A 21,089-nucleotide genomic window follows, 5' to 3' on the forward strand; every position below is an offset into this window, starting at 1 on the left:
GGCTCAGCTGCCCGCACGGTGTGAGTGGTGAGTGTGGTGGTGAGTGTGGTGAGTGTGGTGGTGAGTGTGGTGGTGAGTGTGGTGAGTGTAGTGAGTGTGGTGAGTGAGTGTGGTGAGTGTAGTGAATGTGGTGAGTGAGTGTGGTGAGTGTGGTGAGTGTGTGTGGTGAGTGTGGTGAGTGTGATTGTGATTGGTGAGTGTGGTGAGTGTGGTGAGTGAGTGTGGTGAGTGAGTGTGGTGAGTGTGTGTGGTGAGTGGTGTGAGTGGTGAGTGGTGAGTGTGGTGAGTGTGAGTGTGGTGATTGTGGTGAGTGTGGTGAGTGTGGTGAGTGAGTGTGGTGAGTGTGGTGAGTGTGGTGAGTGAGTGGTGAGTGTGGTGAGTGAGTGGTGAGTGTGGTGAGTGTGGTGAGTGTGTGTGGTGAGTGTGGTGAGTGAGTGTGGTGGTGTGGTGGTGAGTGTAGTGTGTGTGGTGAGTGTAGTGAGTGTGAGTGGTGAGTGTGGTGTGTGGTGAGTGTGTGTGGTGAGTGGTGAGTGTAGTGAGTGTGGTGGTGGGTGTAGTGAGTGTGGTGAGTGTGGTGAGTGAGTGTGGTGAGTGAGTGTGGTGAGTGTGAGTGGTGAGTGTGATTGTGAGTGATGAGTGTGGTGGTGAGTGTGATGAGTGAGTGTGGTGAGTGAGTGTGGTGAGTGTGGTGAGTGAGTGTGAGTGGTGAATGGTGAGTGTGGTGAGTGTGAGTGGTGAGTGTGATTGTGAGTGGTGAGTGTGTGTGGTGAGTGTAGTGAGTGTGGTGAGTGAGTGTGAGTGGTGAATGGTGAGTGTGGTGAGTGAGTGTGGTGAGTGGTGAGTGTAGTGAGTGTGGTGAGTGTAGTGAGTGTGGTGAGTGAGTGTGAGTGAGTGGTGAGTGTGGTGAGTGTGAGTGGTGAGTGAGTGTGAGTGGTGAGTGTGGTGAGTGTGGTGAGTGTGAGTGGTGAGTGTGGTGAGTGAGTGAGTGTGGTGAGTGAGTGTGAGTGGTGAGTGTAGTGAGTGAGTGTGGTGAGTGTAGTGAGTGTGGTGAGTGAGTGTGAGTGGTGAGTGTGGTGGTGAGTGAGTGTGAGTGGTGAGTGTAAGTGAGTGATGAGTGTGAGTGTAGTGAGTGTGAGTGGTCAGTGTGAGTGGTGAGTGTGGTGAGTGTGAGTGGTGAGTGTGGTGAGTGTGAGTGGTGAGTGTGAGTGGTGAGTGTGGTGAGTGTGAGTGGTGAGTGTGAGTGGTGAGTGTGAGTGGTGAGTGTGAGTGAGTGTAGTGAGTGTGAGTGGTGAGTGTGGTGAGTGAGTGTGAGTGTAGTGAGTGGTGAGTGTGAGTGAGTGTGAGTGTGGTGAGTGGTGAGTGTGAGTGGTGAGTGTGAGTGGTGAGTGTGGTGAGTGAGTGTGAGTGAGTGTGAGTGGTGAGTGTGGTGAGTGTGAGTGGTGAGTGTGGTGAGTGAGTGTGAGTGGTGAGTGTGGTGAGTGTGAGTGTAGTGAGTGGTGAGTGTGGTGAGTGTGAGTGGTGAGTGTGAGTGGTGAGTGTGGTGAGTGTGAGTGGTGAGTGTAGTGAGTGTAGTGAGTGGTGAGTGTGGTGAGTGAGTGTGAGTGTAGTGAGTGTGAGTGGTGAGTGTGAGTGGTGAGTGTGAGTGGAGTGGTGAGTGAGTGATGAGTGTGAGTGTAGTGAGTGTGAGTGGTGAGTGTGGTGAGTGAGTGTAGTGAGTGTGAGTGGTGAGTGTGGTGAGTGTGAGTGGTGAGTGTGGTGAGTGTGAGTGGTGAGTGTGGTGAGTGTGAGTGGTGAGTGTGAGTGGTGAGTGTGGTGAGTGTGGTGAGTGTGAGTGGTGAGTGTGAGTGGTGAGTGTGGTGAGTGAGTGTGAGTGGTGAGTGTGAGTGGTGAGTGTGGTGAGTGTGAGTGGTGAGTGTGAGTGGTGAGTGTGAGTGGTGAGTGTGGTGAGTGTGAGTGGTGAGTGTGGTGAGTGGTGAGTGTGGTGAGTGAGTGTGAGTGTGAGTGGTGAGTGTGAGTGGTGAGTGTGGTGAGTGTGAGTGGTGAGTGTGAGTGGTGAGTGTGGTGAGTGTGGTGAGTGTGAGTGGTGAGTGTGAGTGGTGAGTGTGGTGAGTGAGTGTGAGTGGTGAGTGTGAGTGGTGAGTGTGGTGAGTGTGAGTGGTGAGTGTGAGTGGTGAGTGTGAGTGGTGAGTGTGGTGAGTGTGAGTGGTGAGTGTGGTGAGTGGTGAGTGTGGTGAGTGAGTGTGAGTGGTGAGTGTGGTGAGTGTGAGTGGTGAGTGTGGTGAGTGTGAGTGGTGAGTGTGAGTGTAGTGAGTGTGAGTGGTGAGTGTGGTGAGTGTGAGTGGTGAGTGTGGTGAGTGTGAGTGGTGAGTGTGAGTGTAGTGAGTGTGAGTGGTGAGTGTGGTGAGTGTTGTAGTCGCGGCTAAACTTAGCGTGGCCTCAGTGCCGAGTCGCTACCCCCCCCCCCGCGTCCCTCTGGGGTCTGGCCTCCAGGCGTGAGGTTTTTATTTTTATCCCTAAATAAAACCCCAGCCCCGGGGTCTCGTCGGGGGATGTCAATGGGGGTACGGCGGGAGGGGGCGGGGGGTGGGGGGAGGGGCATTGGGGGAGGGGCCATTGGGGGAGGGGGGTGCAGGAGGGGGGGGGAGCCACGCACGAGCGTCGGTCACTGAACACCCCCCACCTCGAGCGCGCTCCCCCGATCCTCACTGCCCCCCCGCCCCTCGAACCCCCCGGGTCATCCCCACCCGCCCCTGCCCCCGTCCCCGTCCACAAAAACATCAACAACACGAGGAGCACGTGGGCAGAGCGCCCGCGTGTTGTTGTAGCCTCCACCCGCAGGTGCTCGGGACTCCGATGTGTGTAAGTGTGTACGTATTTGTGTGTGTGTGTCTTTGTGGTGCTGTGTATGTGTGTCTTTGTGTGTGTGTTTGTGTGCTGTGTATTTGTGTGTGTGTATTTGTGTGTGTGTGTGTGTTTGTGTGCTGTGTATTTGTGTGTGTGTCTTTGTGTGTGTGTATTTGTGTGTGTGTGTATTTGTGTGTGTGTGTCTTTGTGTGTGTGTGTATTTGTGTGTGTGTGTATTTGTGTGTGTGTGTGTGTCTTTGTGTGTCTTTGTGTGCTGTGTCTTTGTGTGCTGTGTATCTGTGTGTGTGTGTTTGTGTGCTGTGTATTTGTGTCTTTGTGTGTCTTTGTGTGCTGTGTCTTTGTGTGCTGTGTATTTGTGTGTGTGTGTTTGTGTGCTGTGTATTTGTGTCTTTGTGTGTCTTTGTGTGCTGTGTCTTTGTGTGCTGTGTATTTGTGTGTGTGTGTTTGTGTGCTGTGTATTTGTGTCTTTGTGTGTCTTTGTGTGCTGTGTCTTTGTGTGCTGTGTATATGTGTGTGTGTGTTTGTGTGCTGTGTATTTGTGTCTTTGTGTGTCTTTGTGTGCTGTGTCTTTGTGTGCTGTGTATCTGTGTGTGTGTGTTTGTGTGCTGTGTATTTGTGTCTTTGTGTGTCTTTGTGTGCTGTGTCTTTGTGTGCTGTGTATTTGTGTGTGTGTGTTTGTGTGCTGTGTATTTGTGTCTTTGTGTGTCTTTGTGTGCTGTGTCTTTGTGTGCTGTGTATTTGTGTGTGTGTGTTTGTGTGCTGTGTATTTGTGTCTTTGTGTGTCTTTGTGTGCTGTGTCTTTGTGTGCTGTGTATATGTGTGTGTGTGTTTGTGTGCTGTGTATTTGTGTCTTTGTGTGTCTTTGTGTGCTGTGTCTTTGTGTGCTGTGTATCTGTGTGTGTGTGCCTTTGTTATGTGTTGGTGCCGGACGGTAACGCTGTAGTGAGCAGTGCCATGGGTCGAGGGCAAATTGTCGATTGGCCATTCCCCTCATGGCGTTTGTGGCCACCACAGCGGCCAAAGGGGGCTCTGGACGGGTGCGAGGGGCTGGTAACCCCTCCACCTTCAATCCAAGCATCACTAAACCACGGAATAAAAATATTATTAAGCTTGTGCCGGAGGCCCCGGGGGGATAGGCGCCCATGACGTCTCCTGGCCAAACCCCATTTGGCGGAGCCAAGAGATTGAATCTTTACCCTCGGGGCTCCTTCAGAAACAGCAAAAAAGCCACTTCGGATGGCCACGTGGAATGTTCGAACGCTCACTGCTGAGGAGAGTCTGCCACTCCTCTGTCGGGAGCTGGACCGGTACCACCCGGATCTCTGTGGTATTCAGGAGGTCCGGTGGACCGGCTCTGGCTCCTGCCACCATGAGGGCTGGACCGTCCTCTACTCGGGGCAGGAGACTGCCAAACAACAGGGAGTGGCTCTTCTTCTGAACAAAATAATTAAGGGGGCGTGGGAGCGTGGCGGAGAGGTTTCGGAAGCCGTAAACCCCAGGCTACTTTGGGCTTGCCTTCCCATCAACCAGAGGCGAGGAGTGGTGGTCCTGGTTACTTATGCCCCCACCAAAGATGTACATCCGTGGAGGGATGCAGACAAGGCCGATGAGTCAGATGCCTTCTATGACCTCCTGTCAGAGGTGCTAGCTAAAGTGGCCCCTCGGGATAGAGTCATCTTGTTGGGTGACGTTAATGCCTGAGTTGGTCATAATGCTGGCACCTGGTCTGGAGTGATTGGAAGGCATGGACCAGATTAGCGCAATAACAACGGTAGGAGGCTGCTAGATTTTTGTGCAGCCCATGGGCTTGTAATTACCAACATGCTGTTCCGGCATCGGCGCATCCACACAACATCATGGATGCATGCCGGGTCCAAGCAAGAACATTTGCGGGACTACATAGTGACGGAACAGCGGATGCAGGCCCATGTCCTTGACACCAAGACCTTCCGTGGAGCTGATCTGCCCACTTACCATCGACTTGTCATCTGTAAGATGCATCTGCCATTCTTCCACTCCGGTGGTGGGTGTACACCCAGGACCCCATTCAAACTCATAGTGGCCTGGTCTCAATTATCTGATGAAAGTTGCAAGCGAGAATTTCATCATCACTTGCGGCTGGGGTTTGCATCGTCTCCCACTCCTCCTGATATCAAGGGGAAATGGGCGAGGTTTAAGACTATAGCTCATGCAGCTGCAGTGGCTGCGTTGGGTACACAGTCCAGACCTCCCCAGAGACCCTGGCTGACAGAGGAGGTGTTCAAGCTGGCTGATAAAAAGCGACAGGCCCACTCTCATCGTCTACAGCATCCCACGTCAGAGAATGAGGAGGCTTACCGCAGCCTTCACTCAGAGTTTCGGAGAGCCGTGAGGCGCTGCAATGATGAGTGGTGGTCGCGGGTTGCTGAGGAGATTGAATCTGCCTCAGTGGCCCACGATCACAAATCGCTCTTTAATTCCATCAAAAAGTAGCTTGCAGCGCCACACCTATTACCATCATTTGGGGAAAGAACAGTGAACCAATCTCGGAGCCCCAGGAACAGGTTTGCAGATTTGCTGAGCATTTCTGTGAGGTCCTGGGGGAGGGGAAATCCCTCAGCCTGGAATACATCGTGGGACAAAGTGGGGATGACCCTGCTAGGGCTGTGGTGCCTTAAATATTGGAAGAAGTCACCCCCTGTGAGTGGCTGGCTGAGGTGCCATCTTTTCAGGAAGTACTGAAGGCGATCCAGAGTCTGAGACCAGGAAAGGCACTGGGCAGAGATGATCTCCCAAGCGAAGTGCTGAGGGAGGGTGGCATTTGTGCACAGACTGCCCTACATGACATCATAATAATATTCTGGACCACTGGACGGGTTCCGCAGGATTCGAAGGATGCCCTGGTGGTCCCCTTCCTTAAGAAGGGGGACTGCACAGACTGTAACAACTACAGGGGCATCTCACTCGTCAGTGTGCCGGGAAAGGTCCTGGCAAAGACTATTCAACCTCGCCTTGCCAGGCACGCTGAGAAGAGGCTTGTGGAGCCCCAATGTGGTTTCAAGAAAGGGCGGTCCTGCACAGATGCCATATTTTCTGTCTGTCCGCCTGCTACAGCAAGGTGTATGGAATTCAAACAAGACTTACATCTCTGCTTTATTAACCTGGTCAAGGCCTATGACACCATCAGTGGGCCTGGGCTCTGGGTTGTTCTTCATGCTTTCGGAGTCCCTGACTTTTTGCTCACAATCATTAAGAACCTTCATGATGGTGAGCGGGCCTGGTCAAAACTACGTGGCCAGGAGTCGGAGCCATTCCCTGTTCACCTTGGGGTGCCACAGGGGTGTCCTCTGGTTCCACATTATTTTACATCTATTTCGACCACATAGTTCATGAAACCTTCGATGGCTGTACCGGAGGAATTTCCATCTGGTACAGATACAATGGGAGGCTGATCGATGCCCGGGTGTGGTCAAGGGATGGCTCCCTATTGGTCAACCATGTTATGTATGCCGATGATCTGGTAATCGCTGCTCACTCAGAGGAGTAGTTGGAGGCACTGCTGCTAAATCTGGAGCGTGCCACTAAGAGGTGGGGCCTTACCATTAGCCCGACTAAAACTAAGCACTTGCCTGGGTATTTTGTATCATCAGACATTCCACCCCCACAACTCCCGATTGGTGATGGGGCAGTTGTGGAGAGGGTGGAGAGTTTCCCATACCTGGGCAGTGTGCTCATGACTGGCTCCGGTTTAACAGCAGAGGTCTCACTCCAAATCAGTCGAGCGGCAATATCTTTTCATCGGTTGCGTAACGCTGTGTGCAAGCTACCTGGTCTGTCGCTCCGCACTAAGCTTCAGGTCTTCTCGGCCACGGTCATTCCCTCCCTTCTCTACGCTTGCGAAACGTGGACCCCCCTAATGGAACATCTTCGATGGTTAGAAACATTTAGGCTGGCCTGCCTACGATCCATCCTGGGTTTAAGCAGGCTGGATTGTGTGAGCTCACAAATCTTTGAATGATCTGGACAAAGTCCCATCAGTGAGCTCCTCCAGCAGGCAAGGCTGTATTGGCTGGGTCATGTAGTCCACATGCCCAGCCACTGCATGCCAAAACAGCTTTTGGTCGGCCGGATATAGGGGGATAAATGGGTGCGGCACGGGCTAGAGAAGAGATGGGATGATGTGGTACAAGAGGATGTGGAGCTGAGTGGACTTGTTTAATATGTAGGTTTTCGCGACCAATATCATCCATAATAGAGTTTTCCTGGGTTAGATCTCACCCAAAATACCTATTCTGAGTGCAATTGCCGATGACTGGTACCAGCGGTGTCACGATCAACCTCTGTGGAGGAGGCTCGTGAAGGACGCTACTGGGCAGTTGGAGGCAGTCGCCCTCCAACAACAACGGAGGGCAGAGGAGCGATGCTCACAACAACGAGCGGAGCGCTGGGTGGCTAAAGCATAGCAAGTTGGCACAGTAGGGGGTACAGGTGGTGCATTGGCCAGTCATCTCAGTCGACCCGTGGCACCTGGGTCTGTCCCGTGACCTCCTGCCAGCGGGCGTTCGACACTTCACGTGGCCTCAATGTGCACATAGCCTGGCACAAGCAACGTGGTGAGGTCACCGCCACTTAGTGGTGAATAGCGGTTGTTGTTGTGTGTCTTTGCATGTGTGTGTGTGTCTTTGCATGTGTGTGTGTGTCTTTGAATGTGTGTGTGTGTCTTTGCATGTGTGTGTGTCTTTGCATGTGTGTGTCTTTGCATGTGTGTGCGTGTGTCTGCATGTGTATTGACTCAACTCACAGACAGGAAGACTTGGAGGCACTTACTTTATTTAACGAACACCATCGGGGTAATACACACCCTACGTGGGTACACACTGTCACTGTTGCTAGCCTATTCACAACACTAACCGTCTAACACTGACGGCGCTGAACGGAGACAGCCAGCAACTATCCAGCAGTGCAATGTCGAGTGAAGACGGCAGCGACGAGACGACAGCGACGATGGCGGCGATCTTGAGCAGCACGACGGGGATCTCACTTCCAGCAACAGCCCCGAGGTCCCCCACAGGAGCCCCTCCCACACTCTCAGCGTGGCCTGGCTCCGCCCCTGACACGCCCCCTCTCTGGAACCTACCAGCGGGTTCCCGAGCTTCCTGATTGGCCCCCCTCTGTGACCTTTCCCCCCTAGATGTCCCCCTCTGGTGTATATCCTGGCCTGCTGACTTCAATACTGCCGTACACCGCAGTTACCCTTTTTATGCCACTACACATGTGGGGAGCGGTAGCGTAGCTGGTTAGCGCGCTGGGTTCGATTCCCGCTCACGGCCTACAACAGCGACGACTATTCGAACCGGTCCCTGGACCTCCCCTCGATCGACTCAGCTTCAAGCTACTACCTGGTGCGATCAATAACCGTAGCGAATATTCGACTGGACTCATCCAAAGGGAATAGTACTGTACTTGTTGCGGTGTGTTAACATCCCCACTAGGGAGACGAAGGCGGCCGGGCGTGGTGTTGGTCACTCCCCTCGTGTCCCGTGGCGCCCTTCACAGGTGCGCGCTATCAGCACTTTGCCCTAAGTCTGACTAAGGCTATACGGGGGATCTGTGTCTTTGTGTACATGTGTGTGTGAGAGATCGTGTTTGTTGGCACAGTAGGGGGTACAGCTGGTGGTGCATCTACCGGTCATATCAGTCAACCCATGGCACCTGCTGTTGGTCTGTCCCGTGACCTGTCAGCGAGCCTTCGACACCTCACGTGGCCTCAAAGTGCACCTGGCCTGGCACGGGCACCGTTGTGACGTCACCGTCACTTCGTGGCGAGTGGCGGGATATTGATCTTGTTTGTGTTGTTTTTGCCAGCAGCGACGCCAACAACGAGCGGCACTCTCGCTGCGATGGAGGCGAGAGTGGTCACACGTTGCTTGGACTGAGACAGAGCACTGTGATTGAGGTTTGGTGGAAAAGAGAAGATCTGGGGGTCGAGTCGGAGCCGGCGCGTGCACGGGAACGCGCGTCTCGCCTCGTGCGCGTGCGTCTCTGCGCTGTCTAATGATGGTGGCGGCGGCGCAGGGTGTGAGCGCTACGACCCTAAGCCACGTCAGTTGGATTCCAGGCCACGGCTAACATCGCGGCGAGTGATAGAGTAAGCGCGCGCCCAGCAACATCTGCGGCTAATATAGGAGCCGCTCCACGGTCTCCCCTGGGTCGACTTTACCTAAACGAATAGCTGTGCGCAAACCATTAAGCACTGGGGATACAAAGGCGGCCGGGCGTTGTCGGCCTTCACAGGTGTCCCGCGAAACATCACTTGCCCCAACAGTGGCAATGTCTCAGATGAGGTCTTCAGAGAGACTCCACCCCGGAGTTCTCCGTTGCAAGGCCGACGGGCCCCTGGTGGCCTTCAGAGCGGCCCCCCTAACGTGCGCCCCCCCCTAACGTGCGGCCCCCCGACAAGACACAACGTCCATTGTACGTTCAACGTATTGCGCAACGTGCGTAGCCAACCGTGCTGCTGTTACAGACCTCAATGGTTTCAAATGTGGCGGCCTTCACACACGCGAAAGTGGCCCCAACCCCCCCCCCCCTCCCCCCCCTCTGAAAATGAGTGAAGAACGCCGCTAAAGACACTGTGCAGTGCTGTATGATAAAGGTAAAAGGTAAAGGCACAGCCCTGCAAGTGCTCGGTCGCGCCACTGCTGGCGGAAGCGCCTCGAGGCAGCTCGACAGAGTAACCCTCTCGACGTGGCCCACTCCCCCCACGCCGGCCAGACGTCTTTGGAGGAAGTGGGAATACCCAAACTTTACCCCTCCACGCGCCACCTCGGTGGAGAGAGGCGGAGGCGGTGGGGGGGGAGTGAAAACTACACTCGTTAATTCTTTCACTTGCCGCCCCGGGCGACCGAAATGAGCCGAGCGACCTCTACACAGTGCCGAGATGTTAACGACCTCGCCTGTTATACAGGAGGTCGTGTGTTCAATCCGGACCATGTCGCCTGCTGCTGTGTATTTGGAGTCTGCGTGTCTCTCCACGTGGCCGCGTGGATTATTCTCCGGGACCTCCGGTTTTTCCCTCCACATTTATAATCAACATCACCACGCGGTGAGAGGATTTGGCTGCTGCTTTAAATGTCCACGTGATAATGATGATTATTTTCGCCCACGTCGTTGAGCTATCATTTCTAATAGCCAGGTCCCTTCTGAATAAGCAATATTTTTAAAAACGTTTTTTTAAAAACACGCTTTTATGAAATGTACCGCACTAGTAATGGCAGAACTCCACGACTCTAGGAAGTGGCCCCGAATTTTGCCACAAATTAAGGGCCGTGGGCAATTACAGCCAACGTGAGTTGAGCGTGGGCAATTTGACCCAAGCCGAAACATAACATATACAAAATAATGTAAAAAAAATATATTTATGATAGAATATAGTATTGTCATCAGTATGACATAAGTATACCAAGTTCACAATCGATACCACATTGGGAAGTGGGTTAACATTGAGTTACAAGATTTGAGGATACAACAACAGGCAGAGTGAGTGAAATAAAATCGTGTTCTGTATTAATAAAAAGAGCCGCATAGCTCGGTGGGGCCTTCGTTTAGTCGAGGTTATTGTCTTGAATCATTGCACACAAACAAGGTGGGGAGAGGGCGGTGGGTGGGTTGGTAGGGGGGTGGTGGGGGGGAGGTCGGGGGGGTTAAGTGACTGGAATCTAATTAGGCGGGCGGGAGCAGCTGCCGCGCGTTGACACGGGCGGATATCTCGCGGATATCTCCAAGTGGAAAATCGACAGAGCCCGGGTCCCGTGGCCACGAGGGGAGGTCACGCGAGGACCCCCCCCACCCCCCCGGGTGGGCATGGCCCCCCACCATAACCCCCCCCGCGCACCCCACACGGCTCCCCACGGCCCCCACCCGAACCGCATACGCACGTGGCAAGAGAGAGAGAGAGAGGTGGTGGTGGAATCCCGACTCACGGCCACCAACAACTCCACAATGACGATTATCTGAAGCCGGTCACTCGGCCTTCCCCTAGGTCGACTCAGCCTCAAATTAGTACCTGCTGCGGTGGTTGTGTAAACATCGCCACTGGGGAGACAAAGGCGGCCGGGCGGGCGGGCAGGCGTGGGGCTGGACCACCCACCCCCTCGTGTGCCCTGCGCGCCTCCAGAGGCTTTACTGGCTCACAGCACTTGTCCCATAAGTGAGTTAAGGCTAGACGGGGATCTGTCTTTGTGTGTGTGCACGACTGCATGTACAGCTCTCGTGTCCATCCACTGCTGTATGAAGCCGCCCTCCCCACGCTGTATGCACGCATATTTAATTTTTTTCGCACCGTACGTAGCCGCCTACAGCTCTCTCGCGTGCTGCTTGGCACGGTGTCCGACGTTTCGCTCCTCGAGCATGCGGGAGCGAGACGTCGGGATGGTGTCCGAAGCGTTCGCTCCACGTGCTGCGGGAGCTTCTTCAGGAGCCGCATCGAAACGTCGGGCATCACGCCGAACACCGCGAATAAAACATCTGAGAGATGCACAACACAAACGCAATCGCACGCAGCCTACTCGCACCCCACAGTCGCGCTCTGCTCGCCTGCCAGTGCGCCGCACGACGGGTTTCTTCTACAGCAATGTGTCAGTGCAATGAAGAAGGGCCATTGCCCAAAACGTCGTCTACTGTAACAACAGGGTGGTCCAGATCACTTGTGACCCCCCCCCCCCATTTCATTCTCTGAAGCTTCATATGTTTTGTATACCCAATGGGGGTGTGAACACAGAGATGAATAAGCAAAGGGGAAATAACTATGTTTGTGATTTAAAGCTTTCGTGTCTGCAGTGATTCATATTCTTGGTTCTTTCGGTAAAGTCACGTTGAAGGGAAACAACTGTAACACAGTCGAAACGTCGTGAGAATTTTATTGTTTTATATATTTTATTATGACTTTCCCGAAAGAACCAAGAATATAATTATGTTTGTGGTCACTAATTGGAGGTCACAAGACGCCTGCACCACCACCCTGTAGAGGAACGCATCCCCCGGTCTACGTCGGGGGATGCGTTCCTGAAAGTTGCGACGACGAATATGGAAACGTCGTCAAATCGAAGCGATGTACGGAGCCGGTAGCGGTGGGTGGTGGTGGGTGGTGGTGGTGGTGGTGGGTGGTGGTGGTGGTGGGTGGTGGTGGTGGTGGTGGCGGTGGTGGTGGTGGTGGGTGGTAGGTGGTGGTGGGTGGTGGTGGTGGTGGGTGGTGGTGGTGGTGGTGGTGGCGGTTGTGGTGGTGGGTGGTGGTGGTGGTGGGTGGTGGGTGGTGGTGGTGGTGGGTGGTGGTGGTGGTGGTGGTGGGTGGTGGTGGTGGTGGTGGTGGTGGGTGGTGGTGGTGGTGGGTGGTGGTGGGTGGTGGTGGTGGGTGGTGGTGGTGGTGGGTGGTGGTGGGTGGTGGTGGTGGTGGTGGGTGGTGGTGGGTGGTGGTGGTGGGTGGTGGTGGGTGGTGGTGGTGGGTGGTGGTGGGTGGTGGTGGTGGGTGGTGGTGGGTGGTGGTGGTGGTGGTGGGTGGTGGTGGTGGTGGGTGGTGGTGGTGGTGGGTGGTGGTGGGTGGTGGTGGTGGTGGGTGGTGGTGGTGGTGGGTGGTGGTGGTGGTGGGTGGTGGTGGTGGTGGGTGGTGGTGGTGGTGGAGGGCGAAGGCTGAGAGGCGATGAATGGAGGGGAAGTAGCGGGGTTCATGATGAAGCGGCGACGCGTTTACCAACGACGTGAAAGGTGGGAGACGTAAGTCGGGGTACTGTCGGATATGATGAATTTTAAGTCGGCATTACACTCACGCACGTGTTGAGTTTCTACAGAAGTTATATTAACATCGGTGTAGAGACTCGGTGGAAATAAAAGACGAAGTGAGGAAAGTGGAAACCAATGACGAAATGTGAGTGGACACCTACGGGCTATCTGTGTACGTGGCACACCTGTGTGTGTGTCTTCCTGTGTCTGTCACACCTCCGATTACCACGGTTGGCTACATACGGTGCGAAAGAAGTTCATGTTCATACATACGTACACACATCTACCCATGCATACATCAGTAGTGTAATAGCGCCGGCTGCTGTGGTGGACAGATAGTACACACGCCGGTGAGCGTGAGCACGGTGCGTGTTGGCAGAGCGCAGGAACTCGGCTCGGGCCATAGAGGACCCCATCTGGAGGCCCCTGGAACCTGATAGTGGGTTCGAGAAGGGAGGCGTGGTCAGGGCGGAGCCAGGGCCGCGCTGGGAGCATAAAAGGAGCTGCGAGCGGGGGGCTCGAGGCTGCCGGTTCAGGGAGTGGACTCGTCTCGTCGTCGTCTCGTCGCCGTCACCGCTGAACGTCTCCGCTAGACATTGCGCTACGAAGGAGAGTAGTTGGTTATCTCAGTCAGCGCCGGCAGTGTTAGACGGCTCGTGTTGTGTACAGGCTGGGCTGAGCTACTGTGGAGAGTGTGCGGACGAGACTGTGAAAGTTGTTAATAAAGAAAGTTACTCCTAGAAACTCTAAATCATTGACACTACACACACATCTACCCATACATACATCTACCCATCTACCCCATGGATCGTGGTGATGATGGTGACGATGAGTCTCTCATCGTCACACCAGCTGAACGAGTGGATGTTTGGAGCGGGTGGAAGGAGTGGAATGTCATGGAGGGGAAAGTGGTGGACGGAAGGGCGTGGGGAGTGGGGGTGCTGGTGGGGAGTGGGGGGGGCAGCGGATGCCACCGCCCTAAGGGCCCCCCCCTGCCCCCACTGGCAGGGAGAGACCGCGCAGCTGTGAATGGCGGCAGATCTACGGGGACCCACAGCTTGGCAGCCCTCCCACGAGGACCACCAGGCCGAGACCAGCATTAATCGACGGCGAGATGAAGGCCTCACCACGTCGTGTCGGCCGTGGGGGGTTCTGTGAGCATACTTCACCACGCTGCTCACTGCCGCCTGGTGGAGTGGGGACCAGAACCGGTTCAGATATCACTCGCCGCTGATGTCAGCCGTGACCTGGAGTTGAACTCGGCTTGCCGTGTGTGTGTGTGTATATAACGTAGTTGTGCTGTTCTGCGCCACTGTTTCCCCCGTATCATTAATCGTTAAAGGAGTATAATTACACAGCGATTGGAACTTCGCGGTTAGAATATACAATGTTACATTGTTAGGAAAATAATTTTAGAATTGTACACGGCGTCGTGGGCGTGCTAATTAATCGCATCTCTCCCAATCACCGAGGAGGCCCACACAAGCTGGGCCGGCGTCATCATCAATTCTCCAAGCTCTGCAGTCCTCTATATTCAGATGATTTTCAACCAATTGATGATTGTCTGTATGCCGTGGGATGAAACCGGAGCAATGCAAGCAACGTGTTCCTGATATGCTGGCCTTGTTATAAACAGCACAGCTGGGGAGATCTCTACTTTTGGAACCGGAACGACCGGGATGATGCGGCTGTGATGATCCCGCTGGGATGATGCGGCTGTGATGATGCGGCTGGGATGATGCGGCTGGGATGATGCGGCTGGGATGATGCAGCTGTGATGATGCGGCTGGGATGATCCCGCTGGGATGATGCGGCTGGGATGATCCCTGGGATGATCCCTGGGATGATCCCTGGGATGATCCCTGGGATGATCCCTGGGATGATCTCTGGGATGATCCCTGGGATGATCCCTGGGATGATGCGGCTGGGATGATCCCTGGGATGATCCCTGGGATGATCCCTGGGATGATCCCTGGGATGATCCCTGGGATAATCCGGCACTGGAAGTAGGGTCAAGCGTGGTGAAGTATGGTCAACCAAGCCAGCACGACAGTGGTTTGACAACACCGCTCCACATGCCCCTGTGTGGCGACCCGAGTACCAGTCAGGATTATTTCCTGAACCGGCCCTGGGCCTTCCCTAGGTCGACTCGGCCTCAAATGAGGACCCGGAGTCGTTTGTAAAACATCGCTACGAGGGTGGTTGGGGTCAAAGTCGGCGGGGCGTGGTGCTGGCCACCCACCCCCTCGTATGCCACGTGGCCGGCCATCATAGGCGCTACTCGCTCGTTACAGCACTTGCCCCAGCAGTCTGTGAAGGCTACACGGGGGGTGGCGAACTTTGTCTGTGTGGCTACTGTGATGATGTTGCACGGCCGCCATTCACAGCTGCGCGGTCTCTCCCTGCCAGGGGGGGGGGGGGTCTCCTTAGAGCAGTGGCATCAGCTGTCACCCCCCCCCACTCCCCACCAGCACCACCAACTCCCCACGCCCTTCCGTCCAACACTTTCCTCTCCATTCCATTCCACTCCTTCCACCCGCTCCAAACATCCCCCCCTCTCCTCGCCCGCTCCGCACTGACACGCGCAGTGCTGAGGCTGCTGCCTCTACCCCCCCCCTCTCACCGCCCCCGCTCTGTCGCCTCCTCCACAGCTGGGTTTTTGTGGCCGAAGATTCCGACGTGGCTGGAAGTGGCGTCGGGGTGACCGTGCGATCTCCGGGAGCCCACGGCTACCCCCCGGAGCGGGTTCCCTGCGAGTGCACGAGGAGTGATCTCGTAGCGGGTTCCCTGCGAGTGCACGAGGAGTGATCCCAGAGCGGGTTCCCTGCGAGTGCACGAGGAGTGATCTCGTAGCGGGTTCCCTGCGAGTTCACGAGGAGTGATCCCAGAGCGGGTTCCCTGCGAGTGCACGAGGAGTGATCCCAGAGCGGGTTCCCTGCGAGTGCACGAGGAGTGATCCCAGAGCGGGTTCCCTGCGAGTGCACGAGGAGTGATCCCGGAACGGGTTCCCTGCGAGTGCACGAGGAGTGATCCCAGAGCGGGTTCCCTGCGAGTGCACGAGGAGTGATCCTGGGGCGGGTTCCCTGCGAGTGCACGAGGAGTGATCCTGGGGCGGGTTCCCTGCGAGTACACGAGGAGTGATCCCGGAACGGGTTCCCTGCGGAGTGCACGAGGAGTGATCTCGGAGCGGGTTCCCTGCGAGTGCACGAGGAGTGATCCTGGGGCGGGTTCCCTGCGAGTGCACGAGGAGTGATCCTGGGGCGGGTTCCCTGCGAGTGCACGAGGAGTGATCCTGGGGCGGGTTCCCTGCGAGTGCACGAGGAGTGATCCCGCCTCGCCTGCGCGTGTTTGAGCGACAGCCGTGCAGGCTTCCCTCGCTTTGTGCGGTAGAAGGAGCAGTGGCAGTGGATGCGCTCCAAAACAAGCGAAACCGCACGGGGAGACAGCTGCCTTATCGAGTAGCGCAACAGTACACACCCAGTACACACACACAGTACACACACACCCAGTACACACACACAGTACACACACACAGTACACACACACAGTACACACACAGTACACACACACAGTACACACACACAGTACACCCAGTACACACACAGTACACACACACAGTACACACACACAGTACACACACACAGTACACACCCAGTACAAACACACACAGTACACACCCAGTACACACACACAGTACACACCCAGTACACACACACAGTACACACACACACAGCACACACCCAGTACACACACACAGTACACACACACAGTACACACAGTACACACAGACATTACACACACAGTACACACCCAGTACACACACAGTACACACAGTACACACACAGTACACACACAGTATGCACAGTACACAAACAGTACACACATCCAGTACATACGCAGTACACAGTACACACACAGTACACACACACAGTACACACAGTACACAGTACACACAGTACACACAAAATGTTGCCCCCCACGTCCCGATCGCATGGGTGAATTCAAACCAAATTTTGGTTTGAAAATCCTTCAATTGGCCTTTTCCTACCACCTCCATAGGTAGGGCAGCAACACTTCCCCACACACTCTGCTCCCAGTGTGTATGTTCTCCCCCTTTGCCGACATGGGGGTTCCTCCGGGGTCTCTCGCAGGTTTCCTGCCCCCCAATAGCCGATTAAAAGGAACAAAGGAACTGTGTAACTCGGATTGGCCCAAACATTACAGTGGTGAAAATGTAACCTGCAAATGTACTCGATTGGGTTCCCACATACAGCAGCAGCATCGTTCCCCCACCACCTACTGCAAAACCCTGGCAGGACCCTCCTGAAAACAAGTCTTGAGACTCGGTGAGGCTTTTCTTAAGTAAACAATCGGAATAATAATAATTATAACAATCAGATTATTCGTCGGCTGACAGCCAGACGGATATGTTCGCAATTCTCAGAGCTGGAATTTGGCCAAATTAAGTGAGGAACCGAATTGCATTGAACGAGGGCGGAGCGGGGGGGGGGGTAGTGGAGGTTGGGGACCGGGCTCAGAGGAGTCACCGACTCCAGCCCAGTGGGAGCCCCGCGGTCCAGGACGACGTCTCACCCTCGATGTTTGCCGCGGTGGCTATGAGATGTTAGCTACCTCGCTCGGTATGCAGGAGGTCGTAGGTTCAATTCCGATCCCGACGCCTGCTGCTGCTGCTGTATATTTGGAGTTTGCGTGTTCTCCGTGGTCGCGTGTTTTTTCCCCAGGCCCTCTGGGTTTTCCCTCCACATTTAGGATCAACATCACGTGTTCAGGGTATTTGGCTGCTTTACATTTCCACGCGACAATGAGCCACTTCGTTGTCCTATCATTTGTGGCCAGGTCGCTTCTGAAAAAGGGCTATGCTGTATAGCGCAGTGGGCCTTACCTGGTAAAATAAAACAAATATATACTTTAGTTTTTAGTTTCAGTTCGTTTCTCTTTACGCGTTCGGGAGGAAAACGAGTGTGCTCTGAGTGAAAAATAAAAACATTTCATAAATCTACACAGATCGGTGCGGCGGTGGCTACGCTGCTGCACGTGATCCAGCACTGCGGGGGTTGGTGGATCACCGCGCAGATGCTGCGTGAAACTCCCTTCCCGTGGGCGTCGACGGAGGTGCCGTACCCTGGCTCGCCAGGAGAAGGTGGTACAGCAAACGTGGACGCCATCTGTTCCATCTGTATGTGATCGAGTGTTGCCCCCTTACACACGCGGCTTCCTCCCACATGTATACACACTCGTGATTAATTGGCCGACAACACCTTCATACGTAGAGGAGCGCAGAGCTTGGGCAATCGTCGTGGCGCCGTGTTACTCACTGGGTGAGTGCTGCTGATTTCGAAGACGTTTTGGTTTAGCCATATTTATTTGTTGTAGTACAGAGTTAGACTGATAACATGTATTTCAATTGTCTTATGGTTGTTATTGTTTGACTTGCATCCCACTGGGATTTTTGCACACAGCGTTGATATACGGTGCTTTTTCTGGAAGACTTTGCTGGTTTTTTTCCAGGATTTTTCTGTTTGCGCGTAGTCACTTTAAGATGTTTTCTTGTTCATGTTTTTGTTTGTTGTGGTTGCACCCGATTCAAGAGCCGAATGGCTCACAGGGCTATAGCAAATAAATGAAACTTAAACTGCTGCCTCCCCGCTCGTCTGTGTGTGTATGGTTCTGGGATGTGTGTACAGGGCTGTGTGTGTGTACAGGGCTGTGTGTGTGTGTGTCCTGGGCTGTGTGTGTGTGTACAGGGCTGTGTGTGTACAGGGCTGTGTGTGTGTGTACAGGGCTGTGTCTGTACAGGGCTGTGTGTGTGTGTCCTGGGCTGTGTGTGTGTGTACAGGGCTGTGTGTGTGTGTGTACAGGGCTGTGTGTGTGTGTGTGTCCTGGGCTGTGTGTGTGTGTACAGGGCTGTGTGTGTGTGTCCAGGGCTGTGTGTGTACAGGGCTGTGTGTGTGTACAGGGCTCTGTGTGTGTGTGTGTACAGGGCTGTGTGTGTGTACAGGGCTGTGTGTGTGTGTCCTGGGCTGTGTGTGTGTGTCCAGGGCTGTGTGTGTACAGGGCTGTGTGTGTCCAGGGCTGTGTGTGTGTGTGTGTCCTGGGCTGTGTGTGTGTACAGGGCTCTGTGTGTGTGTGTACAGGGCTGTGTGTGTGTACAGGGCTGTGTGTGTGTGTACAGGGCTGTGTCTGTACAGGGCTGTGTGTGTGGACTTGCCGATGACTGGTACCAGCGGTGTCAAGATCGGCCTCTGTGGAGGAGGCTCGTGAAGGACGCTACTGGGCAGTTGGAGGCAGTCGACCTCCAACAACAACAGAGGGCGGAGGAGCCACGCTCACAACAACGAGCGGAGCGCCGGGTGGCTAAAGCACAGCAGGTTGGCACAGTAGGGGGCACAGGTGGTGCATCAGCCAGTCATCTCAGTCAGTCGACCCGTGGCACCTGGGTCTGCCCCGTGACCTCCTGCCCGCGGGCGTTCGACACTTCACGTGGCCTCGGGGTGCACATAGCCTGGCACAAGCGTCGTGGTGACGTCGCCGCCACTTAGTGGTGAATGGCGGTTGTTGTTGTGTGTGTGTGTGTACAGGGCTGTGTGTGTGTGTGTGTCCTGGGCTGTGTGTGTGTGTACAGGGCTGTGTGTGTGTGTACAGAGCTGTGTGTGTGATTATGGCTGTGTGTGTGTACAGAGCTGTGTGTGTGTGTGATTATGGCTGTGTGTGTCGAGGCCGTGTTCTCGGGAGCTAATCTCGTCTCCGCACGCGGTGGTGATGATGGGGACGGCGCGAGGAGGAGGAGGAGTCGAGGCACGTGGCAGATATCGCCGACGCTGGCCCAGCTTCTCACGCCGCTCAGCGAGCCATCGCTTCGCCGTAACTTTCGCTTGAATTTCAATCCGGATGAGTTGGCCGGGTGGCTCGGCCGTTCAGAAGATATCCCGGCAGCTGCAATGCGATTGAACGTAGATCGCCAGTGTAGTGAGTTTATCTGTTTAAAAAAGAGAAATTGGCCCTCAATGATGTGCACATACAACCCCTCCCACCCTCCATTAAGTAAAATAAATCAGAATACGTGTAGTGTCAATGATTAGGAGACGAGTTTTGTAGGAGGCACCTTCTTTATTATCAACTTTCACGGTCTCGTCCACACACTCTCCACAGTCTCTTAGCCTAGCCTGTACACAATACTAGCCGTCTACTAACACTGACGGCGCCGACTGAGATCGCCAACAACTTCCTGCAACGCGATATCTAGCGGGGACGTCAGCGACGACGAGACGAGTCCACTCACAGAACCGGCAGCCTCGAGCTCCCCGCTCTCGGTTCCTTTATGTTCCCAGGCGCGGCCCTGGCTCCGCCCTGACCACGCCTCCCTTCTCGAACCCACTAGCAGGTTCCAGGGGCCTCCAGATGGGGTCCTCTGCGACCCTTGCCCCAGTTCCTCCGCTCTGCCAACACCCCGTGCACACCCTCACTGGTGTGAGCACTGGGTCTGTCCACCGCTGTTGCCGCTGCTGGCCACCAGCCGGCACTATTACACCACACAGGTATTTATACTGGAGGAGTCAATTGGGTCATCTATGTAGATTCTATGTGGGTCTATGGGTGATCTTTGTTAGTCTAGAGCAGTGTTCTTCTTTGGTTCTTTCGGTAAAGTCACGTAGAATGAGAATAAAATAATAAATTGATAAAATAAAATAACACAATAATATTCTCACGACGTTTCGGCCACAACACAAGCGGCCTTCATCAGGTGAAGGGAGCGAGACTGTCTGGTAGGACAGCGCTGGAGTGGCGTCGGCGATATCTGCCACTCCAGCGCTGTCCTACCAGACAGTCTCGCTCCCTTCACCTGATGAAGGCCGCTTGTGTTGTGGCCGAAACGTCGTGAGAATATTATTGTGTTATTTTATTTTATCAATTTATTATTTTATTCTCATTCTACGTGACTTTACCGAAAGAACCAAAGAAGATGAATCATTGCAGTCACGAAAGCTTTAAATCGAAATAGAGCAGTGTTCTTCGCTAACTCTCAGAGAGGGGGAAAGGGGGGGGGCACTTCCACCGATAAGACATCATAAATGTGTGAGGACTGCCACAACATTTGAGACCATTGGGGGTTTGTGGCAGCAGCACGATGATGATGATGATGGGGGGGGGGGAGGGGGGGGCACCAGGGGCCCCCAGTGGTCCGCGGGACCTTGCAATGATGAACACTACTCTATAGGATACATATGGCTCTATAGGATACATGTGGCTCTATGGGTTACATGTGGGTCTATAGGTTACATGTGGGTCTATGAGTTATCTATGTAAGTCTATAGGTTATCTGTGGGTCTATGGGTTATCTATGTAAGTCTATAGGTTACATGTGGGTCTATGGGTTATCAATGTAAGTCTATAGGTTACATGTGGGTCTATGGGTTATCAATGTAAGTCTATTGGTTATCTGTGGGTCTATG

This window comes from Petromyzon marinus, chromosome 38 (assembly GCF_048934315.1).
Source record: "Petromyzon marinus isolate PM22_M1 ecotype Great Lakes invasive population chromosome 38, UKy_Petmar_22M1.pri1.0, whole genome shotgun sequence".
NCBI classification, from domain to species: Eukaryota; Metazoa; Chordata; class Hyperoartia; order Petromyzontiformes; family Petromyzontidae; genus Petromyzon; species Petromyzon marinus.